The following is a 22,120-nucleotide window of genomic DNA, read 5'->3' as shown; positions in this document are numbered from 1 at the left end:
CCGGCCGCATCTGTGTAGAGAGAACAAGCCAATGTCGACTCGAGTCTGGATGACCCTGCGTCAGGCGGGGTTACATGTAGCGTGACACGAACCCAAGATCTCGGTTGAGGCCGTCCTCATGGGTGCGGAACTTGGCTATCAGTTTCTGCTCGACGATTTTGCGTTGTCGTGTGTCTCGAAGGCCGCCTTGGAGAATGCTTACCCGAAGATCGGAGGCTGAATGTCCTTGACTGCTGAAGTGTTCCCCGACTGGGAGGGAACACTCCTGCCTGGTGATTGTTGCGCGGTGTCCGTTCATCCGTTGTCGCAGTGTCTGCATGGTCTTGCCGATGTACCATGCTCCGGGGCATCCTTTCCTGCAACGTATGAGGTAGACAACGTTGGCCGAGTCACATGAGTATGTACCATGTACCTGGTGGGTGGTGTCCTCATGTGTGATGATGGTATCTGTGTTGATGATCTGGCATGTCTTGCAGAGGTTGCTGTGGCAGGGTTGTGTGGTGTCGTGGTCGCTGTTCTCCTGAAAGCTGGGTAATTTGCTGCGAACGATGGTCTGTTTGAGGTTAGGCGGCTGTTTGAAAGCGAGTAGTGGAGGCGTGGGGATGGCCTTAGCGAGGTGTTCGTCGTCATCGATGACATGTTGAAGGCTGCGAAGAACATGGCGTAGTTTCTCCGCTCCGGGGAAGTACTGGACGACGAAGGGTACTCTGTTGGTTGTGTCCCGTGTTTGTCTTCTGAGGAGGTCGATGCGATTTTTCGCTGTGGCCCGTCGGAACTGTCGATCGACGAGTCGCGCGTCATATCCCGTTCTTACAAGGGCGTCTTTCAGTGTCTGTAGGTGTCCATCGCGTTCCTCCTCGTCTGAGCAGATCCTGTGTATTCGCAGGGCTTGTCCATAGGGGATGGCTTCTTTAACATGGTTAGGGTGGAAGCTGGAGAAGTGAAGCATCGTGAGGTTGTCCGTGGGCTTGCGGTAGAGTGAAGTGCTGAGGTGTCCGTCTTTGATGGAGATTCATGTGTCCAAGAATGAAACCGATTCTGAGGAGTAGTCCATGGTGAGTTTGATGGTGGGATGGAACTTGTTGATGTTATCGTGTAGTCATAGATAAATGGCAGTTGGAAAGATTACCTGTAAACATCTGACATTATTCTCTGACTATATAAGCTGTGTCTTTATGCATTTCTCCACTTCACCTGACGAAGGAGCAGCGCTCCGAAAGCTTGTGATTTCAAATAAAGCTGTTGGACTATAACCTGGTGTTGTGTGACTTCTTACATTTGTCCACCCCAGTCCAACTCCGGCATCTCCACACAATGACAGATACAGAATAGAATGGTCCCAGCTTCAGTCCCCAGCAGTGCCGAGAACTGATCTCACCTGAGGCAACAGCACAGGTGTTACAATCGGCCTCTGTGGTCCTGGGCTTGGAAAAGGAAAAAACAGCCAGGGTTCCTGCTCCTGATTGCTAGTCGCTGACCTCTCCTGCTATGTAGTAGCCCCTGCTTCAAAGTGTGAATATGTGGATGTCAGGAAGGGGCAGGACCACACTTTCCTGCACTGCCCACCACTGTCCAGCTTGTCAACACTCACTGTCTACACATGAAAGGGGCCTATTTGGGTAAAATGCTGATGGGCTACCTGTGCCTGTGGAACTGTATCCCAATATTTTAACAAGAGGAGTGCAGAAGATTAAAGGTTAAAAATTTGAGAAAATTATATGCATTTCTTTTTAGAAGGGACTGGATGGCACAATGGTATAATATTTATCAAACTTTATCATAATCTAGCCCAATGTAATATTTCCACAGTTCTTTTTAAACTGATCGGTTTAGATTATGCCCATCTTCTCCAATTTTCTCTGGTGGGTGGTTGGGTAGATGACTTCATTGCAAAAAACCTCATTTGGCTGAACCCTCTCCCCATCCTAAAAAAAAGTGAGTCAAGAGCTTTTAGAAAAAGGTTTAATTATGTATTTGCAAAATACAATCTTTTAAAGGGGCGTTGTCTTCCGGGAAAAGTTCTTGGTGAGCCAACTTGTGTTTGGAGATGGGGAAGAGTCATCCTGCATTACCCCCATGATGACTTCATGCACCAGTGATGTTATCATACTCTTCGATAGGATTTGCATCGTAAATAAATGAAAAGGCTTGCCAAACACTTTCTCGTGAAGATGGCACCTTGTCAGTGGTGAGGCAGTACTCTGTACGGTATGTAAAAAAATTATTTTTGTAGGTAAGTCCTCCAGAAATTCTTAATTTTCAACATTTTATTTGGTGCATTTTCTAGCATTTTGGAATATATATAATGCACGCACACATACACAGACACACATACGTACACATATATATGTATGCATACAAGAAAATTGTAAGCTAATGAATATTTTTTTGAATTATACAAGATGGCGGCAGTTTTGGAGACTCACGACAGGGATGTGCTCCACAGAGCCACCCAGTGGCCACATCCTGCATTACATGACAGATGACATTGCAAAGATAAATGGGAAATGTTGACATAGCAATGAACAATGGTCATTTTTTAAAATAGAAAAGCATGACCAAAAATCATAACTGGAAGTAAGGTTTGTGCACAGGATGTGTGTGCCCTACATCAAAGAGTTGTGATTATATAGATGTAAATATTTTCTGACCTGTATACAGCTTCATGAGAGAATGTATCCCACTATGCTGGACAAAAACTATAACAAGAATTTATGTACTGTGTGGTATTCTATACTTGCTTCTTGACTCTTCTTGCTATATCACGATATTTTTTTCTGCCTTTAAATTACTATTGATGATATTGGTAGGCATTATCACATTTATTTCAAATGGGGAAACAGCTCAGTCCAAATAGTGGCTATAGAAATGTAATATGAGTGTATTAATTTAAGATCACCCACAGCAATTTCTAGGCTTTGGTCTCAAAATGAATCTCTGATAATATAATAGCATGGTATAAAAATATAGTTTTTCATTGCAATAAGTGCGACTTACTGAAATCACAGATGGCTGTCTGTACAGACCTCGTGTAATTTGTAATTGGTGCGTTGTAAGCCTGGACCTTGGCCCCCCATTAATAAGCGTGGGTACATTGAGTATATCTACCACTACACCTCTCTTTCACTAGTGTTTATTTTATTGCCCTGTTTGCTTTCTCCCTCTGCACTACCCACTGCCTGCTGTGACTTGGAACAGTTAGCAGGTATAAAGAGACCTATGTCACATTGCCCTGTGTGACTGAGGAGTGTTCTGCGTCAGATCATTATCACCATAGTATGATGTGCTTTAGCAGCTCGCCCCCGAGCCATTAACTGAAATTAAAACATTTTTAGAATTGCTCATGTCTTTTGAAAATGGAAGTCTCTACTTCAGTTTTCAATTGTGGAAATTAGGGACTTTTATTGTTAAAAGGAGGCCTCAAAACTAATTGGAAAGTTGGAATTCGCAGTACAATAGCTCATTTAACCAAACGTTCTCTCCTCTAGTACTCCGAGTACAAATTTCTTGTCAACTTTTGACTGTCTTCATCAGTGAAGTGAGACAATCTGAGCTGAAAACCTCTCCACGACTCCAACAGTTAGCGAGTGGCCAGCTGCAGCCGTTAGTTAGCAGAAGAGCAAACCTGTTCTGTCCCTAGCAACTCAACTGTGGAATTAATGAAACCCACAAAACTCAGGAAAATGAACTCAAGTGACCAACAAGTCAAACTCTCAGCGTTTCTGGTTAGAAATCATGCACTCAAATACTTGCGCTACTAGTCTTGCAGAGCTCAGAGAAACCAAGATCAAATATATCACAACTATTTTTTTTATTCATTCCTGGGATGTGGGCGTCACTGGCAAAGCCAGCATTTATTGCCCATGCCTAATACTAGCATTTATATAGTGCATTTTAACATACAAGAATGCCCCAAGGCACTTTCCAAGGGCATGAGAAAAAATGGTCACCCAGCCAAAGAGATTAGGACAAGTGAACAAAAACTCGCTGAAAAAGGTGGGCTTTAAAGAGGGGCTTAAAGAAGGAGAGAAGTGGGGAGGCCAAAGGGTTTAGGAAGGGAATTTCAAAGTGTAATGATCAGTAACATGTCATTCTAGAATGGTACACTAGGTGGAGCTGTATGTTTAGTAGTGGGCTACCCATGAGGCACTAGTCAAGATGGATACTGTATACAAGTCCACATGGCTGAATAAATAACTAGCACAAGCTAGCTGTTCATAATAAAAACGTCTATTTATTTATGAACATAACATGGTACCAGGAGTGGTAAAATCTGTTGAATATTGCGAAACGCGACATGGAGAATTTGAAGCCACCGGAGGGTTTGAAACTCACGGGGAATGTCGACTGCAATTGGCGGGCTTTCAAACAACAATTCGAACTCGACATTGCCGCCATCGGGTTCAGTACGAAGCCAGATGCAAGGAAAATAGCGTTGCTGCTCACGGTTGCAGGCCCGCAGGCGATAGAGGTATTTAATACATTTGTATTTGATCAAGAGGAGGATAGAGAAAAGATGGATGTCGTGCTAAAGAAGTTTGATACACATTGTTCTCCCAAAAAGAACGAGACCTATGAGAGGTACGTGTTCCGTTCACGGACACAGCAGCAAAATGAGACTTTTGATAGCTTTGTGACCGATCTGAAACTGAAAGCACAGACATGTAATTTCTCTGAACTGAAATCATCCATGATTCGTGACCAGATTGTGTTTGGTATTCATGATAAAAAGGTCAGGGAACGTCTGTTGAGAGAAACCGAACTAACATTGGAGGATGCTGTGAAAATATGCCATGCCAGTGAGCTAGCTCAGCAGCACGCAAAGACTTTCAGTGAAATTAATAATGGTGCGACTGTACTGAGTGACAGTGCACCTGTCGGTGCTGTGTCCTGCAAGGGGAAGAAACGTGGGCAGAACAGGAATGCAAAGCAATTGGAGGATGGAACTTTCAATTGTAAACGCTGTGGTTACCAACACCAGTCAAGACAATGCCCAGCATTTGGGAAAATGTGCACAAAATGTAATGGAAAGAATCACTTTGCCAAACAATGCTTTTCAAAAGTAAAAACAAAGAAAGAACATAAAGTTAATGTAGTAAAAGAGGACACTGATTTAAGTGAGACATTTTTTGTAGGAATGGTGTCATGTGACAATATAGAAAAGGATACAGAAAATGTGCAGCCCTCAGGAATGGACAATAAGAACATAAGAACATAAGAAATAGGAGCAGCAGTAGGCCAATCGGCCCCTCGAGCCTGCTCCGCCATTCAATAAGATCATGGCTGATCTGATCCTAACCGCCAATCCACTATCACAGAACCATCTCCTGAATCTAACAGAATTAGACACACGAAATAGGAGCAGGATCAGGCTACACGGCCCCTGGGCCCGCTCCGCTACCCACAGGGCCATGACCGATCCGAACCTAGACTCATGTCCAAATTCCTGCCCGCTCCCCGTAACCCTTAATTCCCTTTACTTCTAGGAAACTGTCTATTTCTGTTTTAAATTTATGTAATGATGTAGCTTCTACAGCTGAACATAAAGTTAATGCAGTAAAAGAGGACAAATGGATGATCCCACTGCAGGTAAATGGAGCATTAGTTACATTGAAACTAGACACTGGGGCAAAAGCAAACTTAATCAGTATGAGTGACATTAAAAATATGAAAGAAAAGCCCAAAATACAGAAAAAGTCAGTACTACTGAAGAACTATAATGGACAGAAAATAGATAGCTTAGGTGTATGCAGACTTAAAGTGACAGTCAAAGACAAAGTGCATCATCTCATGTTTTCTGTTGTGGCTGAAGGACTTGATTCACTACTAGGTGACAAAGCTTGTGAGGACTTAGAACTGGTCAAGAGAGTCTACCGTATAAACTGTGCCATAAGCAGACCAGATGACTCAGTGGATTCTGTAGTGAGTAATTTCCAGGATGTGTTCAAAGGATTTGGAGTTCTACCATTCACTTACAAGATCCAGCTAAAGGAGGATGCTCAGCCAGTGGTACATGCTCCATGAAGAGTTCCAGCACCCCTGCGTGACCGGCTCTAGAAAGAACTGGACAGAATGACCACACTAGGCGTCATCAGGAAAGTCGAAGAGCCAACAGACTGGGTTAACTCCATGGTATGTGTAAAGAAAAAGAACAATGATCTAAGAATATGCATGGATCCAAAGGACTTAAATGCAAACATAAAACGTGAACACTACCAGATTCCCAAGCGAGAAGAAATCACCAGTGAAATGTCAGGTGCCAGATACTTCACAAAGCTCGATGCCTCACAAGGATTTTGGCAACTAAAACTGGATGAAGAGAGCACCAAATACTGTACCTTCAACACACCATTTGGCAGGTATTGTTTCCTCAGAATGCCTTTCGGGATAATATCTACATCTGAAATCTTTCATAGAGCGGTGGAACACATAATTGAAGGTCTGGAAGGAGTCCGGGTCTATGTTGATGACATCATCATCTGGGGCTCCACACTGAAAGAACACAATGAGAGACTGACTAAAGTGCTACAGAGCATATGCCGGAATGGACTGAAGCTCAACAAAGCCAAGTGTCAGTTTGGCGTCCAGGAAGTCACTTTCCTAGGAGATAATCTATCTGGTAAAGGAATAGAGCCAGATATGGAAAAAGTAAACGCCATACTCAACATGCCCCGACCCACTGACAAAAAAGGAGTGCTACGCATCATGGGGATGATAAACTTCATTGGAAAGTTCATTCCTAACTTGTCAGCCAAGACAGCCTGTCTGCGAGACCTGCTACATAAAACAAATGAGTTTGCATGGACAGAAAGACATGACCAAGAGTGGATGAATCTCAAAACAGTGCTAACAACCACACCTGTACTCACCTTTTTTGACCCAACAAAGAGAATCAAAGTGTCAACGGATGCATCAAAAGATGGCCTAGGTGCGGTCTTGCTACAAGCAGAGGGTGAAGGTTGCAAGCCTGTTGCCTATGCCTCCAGGTCTATGATTGATTCTGAGTGTCGATACGCCCAGATTGAAAAGGAATGTCTAGGCTTGGTAGTTGGACTAGAAAAGTTCCATGGCTACATATATGGACTTCCCACCTTCACAGTTGAGACAGACCACTGCCCACTGGTTGCCATCATAAAAAAAACCTGAATGAGATGTCTCCAAGGATTCAACAACTCATGATGAAGCTGCAAAGATATGACTTTGAACTGATCTACACACCAGGCAAACACAGTGTTAGCAGATGCACTATCCCGAGCGCCCACAATGAGTCATGTGAGCTCTACTGAGGAAGACGTGGATGTTCATGTGAGTATGGTCACTGCTGCGCTGCCTGTGTCAGACACAAAATCAAAGCAAATAGCAGAAGAAACAGTAAAAGATACAGTGTTACAAACACTAATAGAGAACATTCATCATGGTTGGCCAAAAGGTTCCTGTCCAAAGTACTATCACATCAGGTCAGAGTTGAGTGTTGCAAGTGGACTATTACTAAGACAGAACAGAATAGTCATGCCACAGGCTTTACGTCGAGACATGCTCAAAAGGATTCATGAGGGACACCTCGGAATTGAAAAATGCAAAAGGAGAGCAAGAGACACTGTTTATTGGCCTGGCATAAATAAGGACATTGAGAACATGATAGGCAAATGTGAGACATATCAGAAACACCAAAACAAACAAGCAAAGGAACCAATGATAGTAGCTGACTTACCAACAGCACCATGGCAAAAGGTTGGTATGGACCTTTTTCATTTGAATGGTAAAGACTATCTATTAGTGATTGACTACTATTCTAACTATCCTGAGATGGCGCTGCTCTCAAGCACATCAGCAAGCAGTGTCATAATGCATATTAAATCCATCTTCGCCAGACATGGGATTCCCAGGATTGCCGTTAGCGACAATGGTCTGTGCTTCAACTGTAAGGAGTGGCAACAGTTTGCAGCACATTATGACTTTCAGCACATCACATCCAGTCCTCTGTATGCTCAGTCGAATGGTAAGGCAGAGAAAAGTGTTCAAGTTCTCAAACAGCTACTGAAGAAAGCAACAGAAAGCAAGTCTGATCCTTATCTCACCCTGCTGAGCTACCGAGCCTCCCCTTTAGACTGTGGTTCTTCACCTGCTGAACTCCTAATGGGTCGCAAGTTGCGCACCGCGCTACCCTGCTGTGCAAAAGAAAAGCAGAGTAAGGAACTGAGACAGAGACTTCAACTGTTAAAGCTGAAACAGAAATCACACTATGACAAGTCATCCAAAACTATGAAACCATTGACAAGGGATGATGTTGTCAGGATTGAGGATCCAAATGCATGGAACAGGAAAGCTACAGTTCTTGAGGAAGTAGGACCAAGGTCATACACTGTTAGAACTGAGGAAGGACAGATTCTCAGGAGGAACCGCCGTTCCCTCCTGAAAACACAAGAAACTATCCAAGAGCAAATCGATGACAATGCCGCAACTGAATCTTGTCACTCACCACCAGAACAATCGAACACAAACACACATACAGGCTCTCATGCAAACACATCAGACTTACCTATGCTGAGAAGATCCACACGTGAAGTAAAAAAGCCTGATAGACTTAATCTTTGAGTACAAAGAAAACTATAATAAAAGAATGAAAAGCTTAGAGTTCATAAAGTAAAGCTTTGAAGATGTGTTGACTGTTGTGAAGATGTTAAAAGAAAAAAAATGTTTATGTTTATAGAGCACTAACATAAGTGTTACTGATATCATCTTTATCATTTTTCTTGAAAGTTGATTGATATTGATTTTGTTTAACCTCAAAGGAAGGGGGATGTAATGATCAGTAACATGTCATTCTAGAATGGTTTACTAGGTGGAGCTGTATGTTTAGTAGTGGGCTACCCACGAGGCACTAGTCAAGATGGATACTGTATACAAATCCACATGGCTGAATAAATGACTAGCACAAGCTAGCTGTTCATAATAAAAACATCTATTTATTTATGAGTGAGATCTACATAGATGTGCCCATGGCCATCAATGGCCTGTGCCTGACAGTGACAGAGCAAATCTGGTAGAAAACCAGCAGCAAGTTCCTACCCACACCAGCAGACGACAGGTGTGTGTGTGGTGTGAATCCCAAAATGCAGAGGGACACAACAACGACTAAAATGGGCAAAAATCGATCCTTCATTTGTGAGAAATGGAGTTGATTACATAAAAACTCCATTGTACCACTTTACTTTGAAATTAAGTGCTTGGCTGTCAGTCAACAGCAACTAGAACACGAAGAAAATTGAAAGTGTGGGACCGAAGTTAAATGAGGCTCACACTTGCCAGTACTACAGTCTCATTTCCAACCTCTGAATCAGGTCTTGGAAAACCGGGTGTAATGCAATTTGGGCATGTGAAGTCGGAGGCCTGGAAAATCAGGGCTTAGATGTCAAATAAACCTGCTCTCAACATAAGCTGTTTTATTCCACTTTGTGAAGTTGTGACGTAATTGGTATAATTATAATACCGGATAGCAGTTACCACAAGCTATGGGTATGAATTTTAATGTTTGAAGCTTTGTAGCCAGATCTTCCTCTCTTCCCCCCCCACCACCCATCCAATCTGTCAACCATACATCAAGGCTGCTAGGCACCCAATGAATTTCAGATTACCTGTCTGAAATACCATACCTGTCTTTCAGGAGCTTTCATGGAGTATTTTTCCTTTAATGTGTGTAAACTCAAATAATATACAGATACTGAGGATTGTTTAGTGTAAATGTGAGAAGAGTAAACATTGAGGGTCATCCTATAACAGTCGCTGTTTGCTTCTAACTATCTGTACTGTGTCGTAATGACCCACATCAAAGCACTCATTATAGAAGCAGTGGCACCCAGCCTTGTTTTCTCCAAAATAAGTCACCCATAGCCCACCTGACAATTAAACAGCCACAAAAGACACTGATGATTATTTTTCTTGCATTTCCAATAACTGAAACACAACTTTCCAGCTTTGTTTGCCAATTAGCGACAAGACAATGCAAAGGGAGTAAGTAGCTGGCACTATTTTTGGAAACACTTGGGGCTCGATTTTCCAAGCACCGAGGAGGCGGGTTTAGAGGCGAGAGTGGTGGGAAAATTGCAGAATCGGGGGGCAGGAACCCATCCTGCCCCCAACCCGCCTCCATACCAATGTCCCAGGAGGCGGGTACCCGACCTGTGCTGGGAGCCGCCTCCCCGAGGCGGGAAGGGGATTAGTGCCAATTAACTGCCTGTTAACGTGTAGTTAACAGGCAGTTTTTTGCCTAATCCCTATTTTTAGCCCTGAAGTGTGGGCTGTCTGACGGCTCTGAACCACGCCAAGTTAGCGAGGCGGACCGTCGGTCTGCAGGGGTTGGAGGGGTCGAGATGTCCGTTGTGCAGGTGAGTGATGGGTGCATGTGTGCGGAGGTAAGTGTGTGAGGTAAGTGTAAAGTGTTTTAATAAGTTTTACTTACCTTTACTTTCTCCTGCAGGCTTCCTTCCTTCAGTTCTCGGGAGTCCCTCAGCTCACCGGCACAGAAAGCAGAATGGCCGCTGAACTGTCAAAAGCTGCAGCCTCTGCTTTCTCGTCTGGAGAGCTCTCTAACTGAGTCGGAGTAGAAGGACTCAAGTTGGAAGACTGATTGTCAGTGTTTGACAGCTTCACAGAGATGTCAAATGCTGATTTTTCATCTGTCAAAAGCTCTTGACAGATGAAATGTCAATCGCTGACGTCACCAGTAACCAGGTGTCCCTTAATTGGCCTGCTGAGCCCGCTGGGTGGGCTTAACAAGGTCAATCAAGGGAAAATAGCGTGGGTTGGCCACAAGTCAATGGAGGCGGGACTACAACCCAAAAGGTGGGAGACCCGCCTCCAAAAGCTCCCCATTGACAAAATCGAGCCCTTGGAGTCAGAAGATGAAAAATGTGGTTGACTCTTAACTGCCCTCTGAAATGGCCTAGCAAGCCACTCAGTGTAAACACCGCTACGAAACACAATAAGAATAAAACCGGACGGACCACCCAACAACGGCCTCGGCACCGGCTATGGACACGGCAGCGGCACACCCAGCCTAGTCGACCCTGCAAAGTTCTCCTCACCAACATCTGGGGACTTGTGCCAAAATTTGGAGAGCTGTCCCACAGACTAGTCATACTCACAGAATCATACCTTTCAACCAATGTCCCAAACTCCTCCATCACCATCCCTGGGTATGTTCTGTCCCACCGGCAGGACAAACCCACCAGGGGTAGTGGCACAGTGGTATACAGTCGGGAAGGAGTGGCCCTGGGAGTCCTCAACATTGGCTCCAGACCCCATGATGTCTCATGGCTTCAGGTCAAGCATGGGCAAGGAAACCTCCTGCTGATTACCACCTACCGCCCTCCCTCAGCTGATGAATCAGTACTCTTCCACATCGAACACCAATTGGAAGAAGCACCGACAGTAGCAGGGGCACAGAATGTACTCTGGGTGAGGAACTTCAGTGTCCATCACTAAGAGTGGCTCGGTAGCACCACTACTGACCGAGCTGGCCGAGTCCTGAAGGACATAACTGCCAGTCTGGGCCTGCAACAGGTGGTGAGAGAACCAACATGAGGGAAAAACCTACTTGACCTCGCCCTCGCCAATCTACCTGTCGCAGATGCCTCTAGCCAAGTTGTTCCAGTATAGCTACAACACTGGCATCTATCCAACAATGTGGAAAACTGCCCAGGTATGTCCTGTCCACAAAAAACAGGACAAATCCAACCCGGCCAATTACCGCCCCATCAGTCTACTCTCAATCATCAGCAAAGTGATGGAAGGTGACATCGACAGTGCTATCAAGCGGCACTTACTCACCAATAACCTGCTCACTGATGCCCAGTTTGCGTTCCGCCAAGACCATTCGGCTCCCAACCTCATTACAACCTTGGTCAAACATGGACAAAGGAGCTGAATTCCAGAGGTGAGGTGAGAGTGACTGCCCTTGACATCAAGGCAGCATTTGACCGAATGTGGCAGGAAGGAGCCCTAGTAAAACTGAAGTCAATGGGAAACAGGGGGAAAACTCTCCACTGGCTAGAGTCATACCTAGCACAAAGGAAGGTGGTTATGGTGGTTGAAGGTCAATCATCACAGCCCTAGGACATCGCTGCAGGAGTTCCTCAGGGCAGTGTCCTAGGCCCAACCATCTTCAGCAGCTTCATCAATGACCTTCCCTCCAACATAAGGTCAGAAATGGGGATGTTTGCTGATGACTGCACAGTGTTCAGTGCCATTCACAACTCCTCAGATAAAGAGGCAGTCCATGCCCGCATGCAACAAGACCTGGACAACGTTCAGACTTGGGCTGATAAGTGGCAGGTAACATTCGCGCCACAGAAGTGCCAGGCAATTACTATCTTCAACAAGCGAGAGTCTAACCACCACCCCTTGACATTCAACGGCATTACCATCGCCGAATCCCCCACCATCAACATCCTGGGGGTCACCATTGACCAGAAACTTAACTGGACCAGCCACATAAATACTGTGGCAACAAGAGCAGGTCAGAAGCGAGATATTCTGCGGCGAGTGTCTCACCTCCTGACTCCCCAAAGCCATTCCATCATCTACAAGGCACAAGTAAGATGGAATACTCTCCACTTGCCTGGATGAGTGCAGCTCCAACAACACTCAAGAAGCTCAACACCATCCAGGGCAAAGCAGCCCGCTTGATTGGCACCCCATCCACCACCTTAAACATTCACTCCCTCCACCACCGGCGCACCGTGGCTGCAGTGTGTATCGTCTACAAGATGCACTGCAGCAACTTGCCAAGGCTTCTTCGGCAGCACCTCCCAAACCAGCGACCTTTTCCACCAAGAAGGACAAGGGCAGCAGGCGCACGGGAACACCACCACCTCCAAGTTCCGCTCCAAGTCACACACCATCCTGACTTAGAAGTATATCGCCGATCCTTCATTGTCGCTGGGTCAAAATCCTGGAACTCCCTCCCTAACAGCACTGTGGGAGTACCTTCACCACACGGACTGCAGCAGTTCAAGAAGGCGGCTCACCACCACTTTCTCAAGGGCAACTAGGGATGGGCAATAAATGCTGGCATTGCCAGCGACGCCCACATTGCATAAACGAATTTTTAAAAATGAGCAGAATGTTGACACAAGTAACTACAACTGCTGAGATACTGAGAGGGGATTTTGAACCCCCAAATACGGGTGGGTTTGGGCAGGGTGGAATGTAAAAAATTTGTAAATCTCAAACCCGAATGCAACCTGCCTTGAACCCACCCACTTCCGGTTTTAATGGAGGCGGGATGGGCGGCGGGGGGGCATCAGGGGAGGTGCGGGGGCAACCGACCTGCTCCCAGGAGACGGTTGCTCATTAAAAAATTTTAAGGCGTGCCTCAGATTTTATCTCCATTGTGAATTTAACCCTGGCCGGCCTGGTTTCCCAGGCCTCGGGAAACCCGGCAGCTAAAGTGAGGGGGGGACTGCTGCGTGGAAGAGGTAAGTGCCTATCCAGCACTGTTTGTGGTCCAGGAGGAGCAGCCCCCCATGCTAACCTGCTTCCTTGCCCACAATCAGACACCCCACCCCCTACATCACCAACTACCCCCCACGATCGGAGAACCCCCCCGCGATCACTGACCCCCACCTCCCCCCCCGCCCCACGATCACCCACCCCCCATCTCTGCCCCCGATCTGTCTCCGACCCCTCTCGATCACGCCTGACCAGCTTGGAAATCCTTCCCCAGTAAATATTGGGGCCTGAAAATGTGTTCAAACACAGGTGGCCTGAAGCACTTTCATGCCTACTGCTGAACTAAAGACTATTAATGCACATCTTCACCCACCATTTAAGTATTTGACTATTTATAATTGGACAAAATAAATTGGAAAAAAAACTTAGAACCTGTGAAAAAATACATTAAAGGCAATTTCCAGTATTTGTAAAGCCTTTAGCCATCTACAGAGTACTTTAAATGTAATTCAATGTTCCAATTTAGTTTTTTTTTAAAGAGTAGAATTTAATTCTTAGTTTGTTATAAAGTCAGCAAATAGCTGGATTACCTACTTTGTAGGGTGTTCCTCATTGTTTGAGTGATTGCATCCTCCACCCACCCCTAGAGTTGTGCCAGTCTAGATCACATTGTGGGGAAAGCATGAGATGGACTACAGCCCTTGAGACATTTGTGATATTACAGTGGTACTGTGACAGGTGATGTCAGTGCGTGCCATCCCCATCGCTCCACCCACTGCCAATACCTACAAATACCTGGGTAGGTCAATGCAGCAGCAGTTCAATCCTCCCTAGCTACACGACCTAAAGAGAGAGGTGCTTGTGTACAGGAGATAAAATCCGTACACGTAACAAATGAACCAGAGACCCTGTAAGGCTCCCAGGTGTTTAGAGAATGAGGAAGGCTGGACCACACTCTGGAGCAATCATGAGATGGGCCAGGCCCCTAAAGATGTTTGTGATGTGGTGACATCAGGGTGTGGCCAAATGTTGAGGCAATTTAAAACACATTTATGCAATAATTCTCCGAGTTTGCGCTCCCAGCCGGAAACCCAGGCTCTGCCAAATTCCCGTTCTGCACTCCCATCGCACAAAGCTTTGCGTCAGACACACAAATTTGTAAAATGATCCCTTTAAGGTGTTTGTAATCATTGAGGTTGTTCAGCTGAATGAATAACGTGCAATAGTTTTTTTGTAAATTACTTTCTGCTTCGCTCCTCTTAATCTGCCCACATTATTCCAGCTGCTTCCAGACCTCCATTAATCTTGTTCTTGCTGTAGTGTCAGAGACCTGTGTGAGACTGGCCATCCAATTTTCCTTCTCTCCCTGTAGAAAAGCATCTGGTCTCCACTCGCCTCCTCAACACCACAGATGTGCTTGGTAGCTCATTAAGCGGGAAACCTTTAACGAGAAGCACTTTCCTGCTCTCAGACACAGAGTCCTGTTGCAGATTTGTACAGTATAACAATATGAAGGTGAGCAAAAATGATCCTGAATATCAACTAAACCACCTTCTACTTAGAGATCAGGATGAAGTTATCCATCAAAACAACAGAATAGAATAGGTTGGACTGGTTGCAACACTCACATGAAGTACCTCAGAATGGGGAGAAGCAGATTTCAGTTGCCCCCCACCCAGCTAATCACAACCACAGGAGTTTCCCTGCAGGAGTAAAAGAGTAAAATCAGACAGGAGTTTAACATTCTGGGTGCAGAAGACTATTATTATTGGGTACAGAGTCTTACTATGCGCCAGATGCATTCAGGGTTTGTAGATGTACTCGGCCAGCATATAGAACAATGGGGGCCTGCGTGAAACATAATGGCTTGGGTTTTGCGGGGCCGATGACAGCGTAAGCCTTGTAAAAGGCCCCGCAATTTCCGAGTACCCGCATGCCTGAAAACCCGGACCTTGCAATTTGTCACGGTTCACCTTGACAGATCCTCCGAACCGAAAGAAAAATCACTTTCGCTGGCACAGAGTTCCCAGCTACAGCCCAGCAAATGCCCATGAAAACCTTACGCCTGGTAGCAGCAGGCGTAGGGCCTGCTTTCACCAGCGTAAGGCTTAATATAAATGTTAAATTAAAAAATTTTTAATTAAAAATCATCCGCAAACATTTAAAATGAGTTTATGTAAATTTTGCTCATGATCAAAATATTTAAAATTATTTTTCAAAAAATTACATTTTTATTGCAAATGCTTCATTAACGGGACTTTAAATGTGAAAATGGGAACATTTATTTTTATTAGAATTGTGTAAATTCTTTAATTATTTGGGGATTCCATTGCTTGTCATTAGGGGATTCTGTTTTGGAAATGACAGCAATGGAATCGTCCTTTCTGCTAGGAGGACCTGGTCCACGTGATCCCAGGGACGCTTCCAAACCGCCTGCGTCCCTGGGATCCGTGGGCCTTTACGCAGGAGTATGCCCGCAGGCCCAGGACCTGAAGTTTCGGAAGCCCGGGAGCCAGCAGGTAGGTTTGTATTTTATTTCGGGTCGGAGGCGTACTCCGGAGCTACGCCTCCGAACACGGATTCCGGCCCATTAAGACACAAATATTATGCAAATTAGGGCCCCCCTATAATGGAGCTGCAGCACCTGAGCAGCCCCACTTCAAAAGTTTTACATTTCAGGCCTGGGTGGCCCTCTGCTTGTTACAGGGCCTCCCTTACTTTGTTGCCCATGTTTGAGAGCCAGCTTCAATAATGACTTAGTGCCACCATGGCTGTACAAAACATTATGGCCCATAATTTGCTGTTGGAGTGAATCTAGCGGCACCTGCCGTTAGTTAGACATGCCCCTGTATGTTTAGGTTTTTTATTTTTTTGTGTGGCAAGTTGCTGAAAGTGCGAGCTGATAACGGCACAGCGAGAGATACAGGGTGCCTGAGACCTGAGTGAACTGAGCAAGCAACTGCGTATCTCCTTAAGCAATCAGATTGAAGGATTGCGAAATTAACAGCGTAAGGACTGAGAAGGAAGTGTAAATTAGAGCCGGTGAATTCAATGCAAAATCTCCAACAACAATTGAAACCAAAGGGAATGAGATTTGTAATAATTAATTTACAGTGCCAGAGAGGTTGACTGGCAGTAATTAACACTTATCACGTTGTTAATAGGATAATTACACTGAAATGGACAAGTCTTAACTTTCTGTGGCGAGTTTAGTTCATATCTACCGCGCAAGTACAGGAACTTCATGCCATTCGATGCATTTCAATGGTGAGCCAGACAGCGAGATGCCGTTTTTGCAAAGCTAACACCGGAGTGGCGCAACTCGGACAACTTTTGGGTTTCTGCGTTTAACCGAGCATCTGCCCTCGCCTGAAGTTGCTGTAGCATTTGCACATAAATAACGGCAAGTGCTATTCGTCTCACCATTATTCTAACAGAAAATTATGGGCCAATAGACAGTGCTTTAAGGATAGCCCTTCACTGGCTTCTGACCCTACATTCCAGCCCCCGTCCTCTGTGGCTCATGGGTCTCAACTCATGCACTAAGCACTGGGAGTGCCACTACAGTATGTCAATGAGCTTATTTAGGTGCAGGCATACACAGCAGCTAAGGAGTCGTGACCCTGGCAGCTCACGATCGGCTCCAAAGTATCTCCACAGGGCCCTGTCCCATAGCACTTTGTGATCTGCTGAGAGTGGCATTGGCAACAGGCTGCCCACCTCGCGGCAGAGGGTGCCCAATGGAACATGCCAAGGTGAGTTACAGGAAAAGCAACAGGGATGGTTCACGTCGTCATAGGAGAATCTATACATTGAATGAAAAATACTTCATTCTGCTTGGAGTTTAACATGGCTTATACAGAAATAGATACCACAGTAGCAAGCAGTATACCACCCGCCTTATTCCATTTTTAGTATATCCTGCGGCAACTGCAGAAGCATTTTTCACTACAGAAGGACTTGATTTCACTACCAAGGCTCAGGGAGTAGTTTACAAAACTCAGCCTCAGGCACCAGGCACACACAGCTTATAAGGTTCACTGACTCTGCCTCTATACAGGGTGCAGAAAAGGGCAAAACTTAGCAATTACTGAAGCGTGTACTTCATTGAAATATAAAATGTTTAAAATTTTTCTACATATTGAAGCAATGCCAATATTGAAAATTTGTAAAATGAGAAGTTCTGGTAATGCTGGGTTGCTTTTCAAATTCTTTTGAGAACAGGGCAAAAACTGTAGATGTTAATAGGCTTTGTTCGTGATATGAATAATGTTATTTTAATTGTGATGTACATTAAGCAAGACTAACATAATCTTGAAATTAACAACTACTGGAGAATCACACCTTATCAATATACATGAGATTAAAACAAAAATTGCAGTGACAAAATTAAACAGAATATATACTGTTAGTATCTATAAATAGAATCTATACTGATAGGATACTATCTTAAAAGTTACATTGGTGAAAGTAAAACCATAAATGCTGGAAATCAATCGGCATCTGAAAGAAAAAGGGTCAGCGGTAACTCGAGTGCTGATGAAGGGTTGCACCCAAGATGTTAACTTAACTTTCCTTTTCAAATTCCTGCTGCAAATTTCCAGCATTTTCTGTTTTTAAAAGATGTCAGGGGAGAAATTCGGTGGTGCCCCCTTTGGGGCTAATTTTAGCATCCCGAAAAAGTTAGTGCACCAGCACCATAAATTCAGTAGTAGCGCCCCAAGCAGGAGGCAAGGCGCTGCTGGAAGCGCTCTCCCTCCTTCTTGGGGCGCTACCAGTGAATTTCACGACGCTACGTACAACAGCACTGCGCGCATCGGCACGTAGCACCGCGTCATTGCTGGCCTCCCTCCCCTGCTGGACCGCCGGGGAGCGGGGTGCCGGGAAAACAGCCCGGCCCTCAAGAGGAACGCCGGGCTGAGCAATCGTGGCTGGCACCCCGAAGAAAAAAGAGGAAGGGGGCAGGTGCTGGCAGTCGGCCCCAAAGAAATGGCCGGCCGACACCTGCCCTTAAAGTAGCGCCGCCGCGGCTGCAAAAACGCTACCCTGACCCTGTCGGACATATCGTCCGGCGATAGGTCAGGGGCGCAATCCAAGGTTCCGGTCAGGACACTGCACATGGCGATGATGTCTTCGCCAGCGGCGCAGCGCCACAGGGCGCTACTGGTTACTGTCGCCGCTAACCTCCTGCTGAATTTTGCAGAAGGTGTTAGCGAAGCCGCGCCCGGGCGCTAGGGGCTTTGCACTCTCTCAATCCTCCCTGGGGGCACTAACAGGAGGTGCAAAGCAACCCAATTTCCCCCCCGTAATATTTATTATTACATTACATGTTTAGGATTAAGAGTTGGCACATGCACAATTTGGATTTAGTGGCTCATAGTGATAGTTATGAGGAAAGGTTAAACACTTCCGGTATAGGCGAATGGCTTTAAGAGTTTTTGGTTTACATCTCAGGGTCGTGGGTCAAGCTCACAGATCTGATTTAAACCTTAAGTTGGTATATTTAAGTCGGTTTCAAAGAAGACCTGCTTTCCGCCCCAAACCCATCCCAAAGCCTGAAGGTAAATGATAAACACAGTATAGCGGATAGGAATAGCAAGAACAATGTAGTTTTTTAAAAATTCGCTTATGGGATCTGGGCGTCGCTGGCAAGGCCAGCATTTATTGCCCATCCCTAGTTGCCCTTGAGAAGGTGGTGGTGAGCCATCTTCTTGAACTGCTGCAGTCCGTGTGGTGAAGGTACAGAGGAAGAGGCACAGGTGATGATGACATGGCTTCGGGGACACGGTAACTAAGCAACTAAAACATAAAAGGCTCAGAGACTGTGATAAGCAATGATAAGAATATCCTCAAGCAAATATATACAAAACGGTACAAATCTGTAACCAAACCTTTAGGTGCTGAAAAATATTCCAATACCAAAATAACAAAAGAGAGTATTACAGTTCTTTACGGTTTTGGTCTGTGGATACTGTAAATTGGTAAATATCATGCTATTGTTAATACTCTAAATCTACTTATAACTTACAATCTATTAAAAATTTAATGATGTTTGGCTGGCTAGATTTTCTGATCAGGTGCAATCTTGACTGAAAGAAGGATGGAGCGTCAGTCATGGCTGCCTGAGCTCACCGCAGTCTCCGGGGTCGGGCCAACTTTAAGATTTCTGTGCATCTCCAGGCGTCAGAGTGCCTCTGGCTGAGTGACGGGAAATAGCGTGGTCAGCAGGAGCCCCGGAGCCCCCAGGTTCTGGTGCAGCTGTCGAAGTGTGGGTGGGCGCTGAGCACCTCTGCTGCAAACTGGGTCCTTGCGACAGGCTGCAGAGTTGGGAATACTCTTTTTTTTTTAATCATCAGGAGTAGATTCAAAAAGGGAAAACTGTGGGATGGACCCAATGGAAAGTGCTGCAAGGCGTGCTGACCTCCATGGCCACATCTGCCGATTCGCGTTCCCGGAGCACAAAGCCAGCCGCCTGAATTCCTGAAATCTACCCAATGATGCCTGCTGCGGCAATGCGAACTTGCTGCGGTTGACAAACTGTGGCGTTACCACAGGAAGTTGTACCTGGAAGTGAGCTTTTCTGAAAATAAGCCTTTGCAGCAATAACAACAACAACAAATTGTATTTATATAGCGCCTTTAACGTGATAAATCGTCCCAAGGTGCTTCACAGGAGTGTTGTCAAAAACATTTCTTGACATGAGCCATATAAGCAGATGTTAGGGCAGATGACCACAAGCTTGGTCCAAGGGGTAGGTTTTAAGGAGCATCTTAAAGCAGGCAAGAGAAATGGAGAGGCGGAGAGATTTAGGGAGGGAATTCCAGAGCTTAGGACCTAGGCAGCTGAAGGCACAGCCGCCAGTGGTGGAGCATTTAAAATCGGGGATGTTCAAAAGACCAGAATAGGCTGAGCACAGATATTTTAGGGGATTATAGGGCTGGAGGAGATTACGGAGATCAGGAGGGGAAGCCATGGAGGGATTTGAAAACAAGGAGGATCATTTTAAAATCGAAGTTTTGCTTAATTGGAAGTAATGTAGGTCAGTAAGCATAGGGGAGATGGGTGACTGGGACTTGGAGCGAGTTAGCACACGGGCGGCAGAGTTTTGGATGACTTCAAGTTTACGGAGGGTACAACTAGGGAGGCCGGCCAGGAGTGAGTTGGAATAGTCAAGTCTAGTGGTGATAAAGGCATGGATTGAGCTTTTCGGCAGCAGATAAGTTGAGGCAAGGGCGGAGAGGGGCGATATTACGAAGGTAGAAATGGGTGGTCTTAGTGATAGAACGGATATGAGTTAGGAAGCTCATTTCATGAGCAAATATGACACAAGGTTGCAAACAGACTTGGCCAGCCTTAGACAGTTGCCGGGGAGAGAGATCGAAACAGTGGAAAGGGAATGGAGTTTGTGGCGTGAACCGAAGACAATGGCTTCGGTCTTCCCGATATTTAATTGGAGGAAATTTCTACTCATCCAGTGCTGGGTGTTGGACAAGCAGTCTGAAAGTATAGAGACGGTGAAGGGTTCGAGAGAGGTGGAGGAGAGGTCGAGCTGGGTATCATCAGCGTCCATGTGAAAACTCACGTTGTGTTGCCGGGCGAGGTCACCGAGGGGCAGTATGTAGATGAGAAATAGGAGGGGGCCAAGGATAGATCCTTGAGGGATACCAGAGGTGACACTGCGTGATCGGGAAGAGAAGCCATTGCAGGTGATTCTACGGTTATGGCTGGAAAGATAGGAATGAAACCAGGTGAGTGCAGTGCCATCCCATGGTGGAAAGACGTTGGAGCAGAATTTTGTGGTCAACCATGTCAAAGGCTGCAGACATGTCCAGAAAGACGAGAAGGGATAGATTACCTTTGTCGCAGTCAATTAGGATGTCATTTGTAACCTTGGTAAGAGCAGTTTTGGTACTGTGGCGGGGCGGAAGCCTGAGGGATTTAAACAGGTTTTGGGAAAGATGGCATGGATTTGGGAGGCTACAACATGTTCAAGAACTTTGGAGAGGAAATGGAGGTTGGAGATGGGGAGATAGTTTGCAAGGACGGAGGGACAAGATTTGGTTTTTTGAGGCGAGGGGTGATGACGGCAGATTTGAAGGAAAGGGGGACAATACCGGAGGAGAGAGAACCGTTAACAGTATCTGCTAACGTAGGAGCCAGGAAGGAAAGTTGGGTTGTCAGCAATTTAGTAAGAATAGAGTTGAGAGAGCAGGAGGTCGGTCTCATTGACAAGATAAGCTTTGAAAGGGCAAGAGAGGAAGACAGGAGAGAAATGAGAGAAATATGCAAATTTAGGGGTTAGGGCAGGGGGAAAACGGAGAGGAAGTAAGGTCCGGTGGGCTTGGGGAAGGGAGGAAAATGAAAGCAGAAGCAGCTGAACGGATGTTGTCTATCTTTTTAACAAAGGAGTCCATGAGCTCCTCACATTTATTGTTGGAGGTGAGGGAGGAGAAGGCAGGGGAGGGCGGTTTGAGAAGACTGTTAGTGGTGGAGAAGGGAAGCCTGGTATTATTGTTGCCATCCTGGATGATCTTGGAATAGTGATGGAGAGCAGGGCCCGGTAGTGCTTTACATGATCTAGTCAATAAATATTTCCATTTTGCTGTGGTGTTGAAATTATTATTTCAAACAAACCAACAACATAGCAAATTATAGTAAATTATCCTAA

General features: G+C 45.5%; 1 protein-coding gene across 4 annotated transcripts in view; it reads right to left on the bottom strand.

Moving 5' to 3' along the window:
• The window catches only part of rai2 (retinoic acid induced 2), a 128,562-nt gene that overhangs the window by 14,311 nt on the left and 92,131 nt on the right, over window positions 1–22,120 (bottom strand). For 2 of the 4 annotated variants that reach the window (XR_015080778.1, XR_015080777.1), the window contains exon 4: window positions 1,934–2,201. The exons of the other annotated variants lie outside the window; for them this stretch is intronic. The gene's annotated coding sequence lies outside the window, so the exon portion shown is untranslated. Of the gene's footprint in view, window positions 1–1,933; window positions 2,202–22,120 lie in introns of those variants that run through there. 4 annotated transcript variants of the gene reach the window in all.

The sequence above is a fragment of the Somniosus microcephalus genome, chromosome 14, assembly GCF_052327205.1.
Source record: "Somniosus microcephalus isolate GS21.2 chromosome 14, FLI_Smic_1.0, whole genome shotgun sequence".
Classification (NCBI taxonomy): domain Eukaryota; kingdom Metazoa; phylum Chordata; class Chondrichthyes; order Squaliformes; family Somniosidae; genus Somniosus; species Somniosus microcephalus.
Note: the sequence above shows the minus strand (reverse complement) of the source record. Positions and strands in the feature narration are given on the sequence as shown.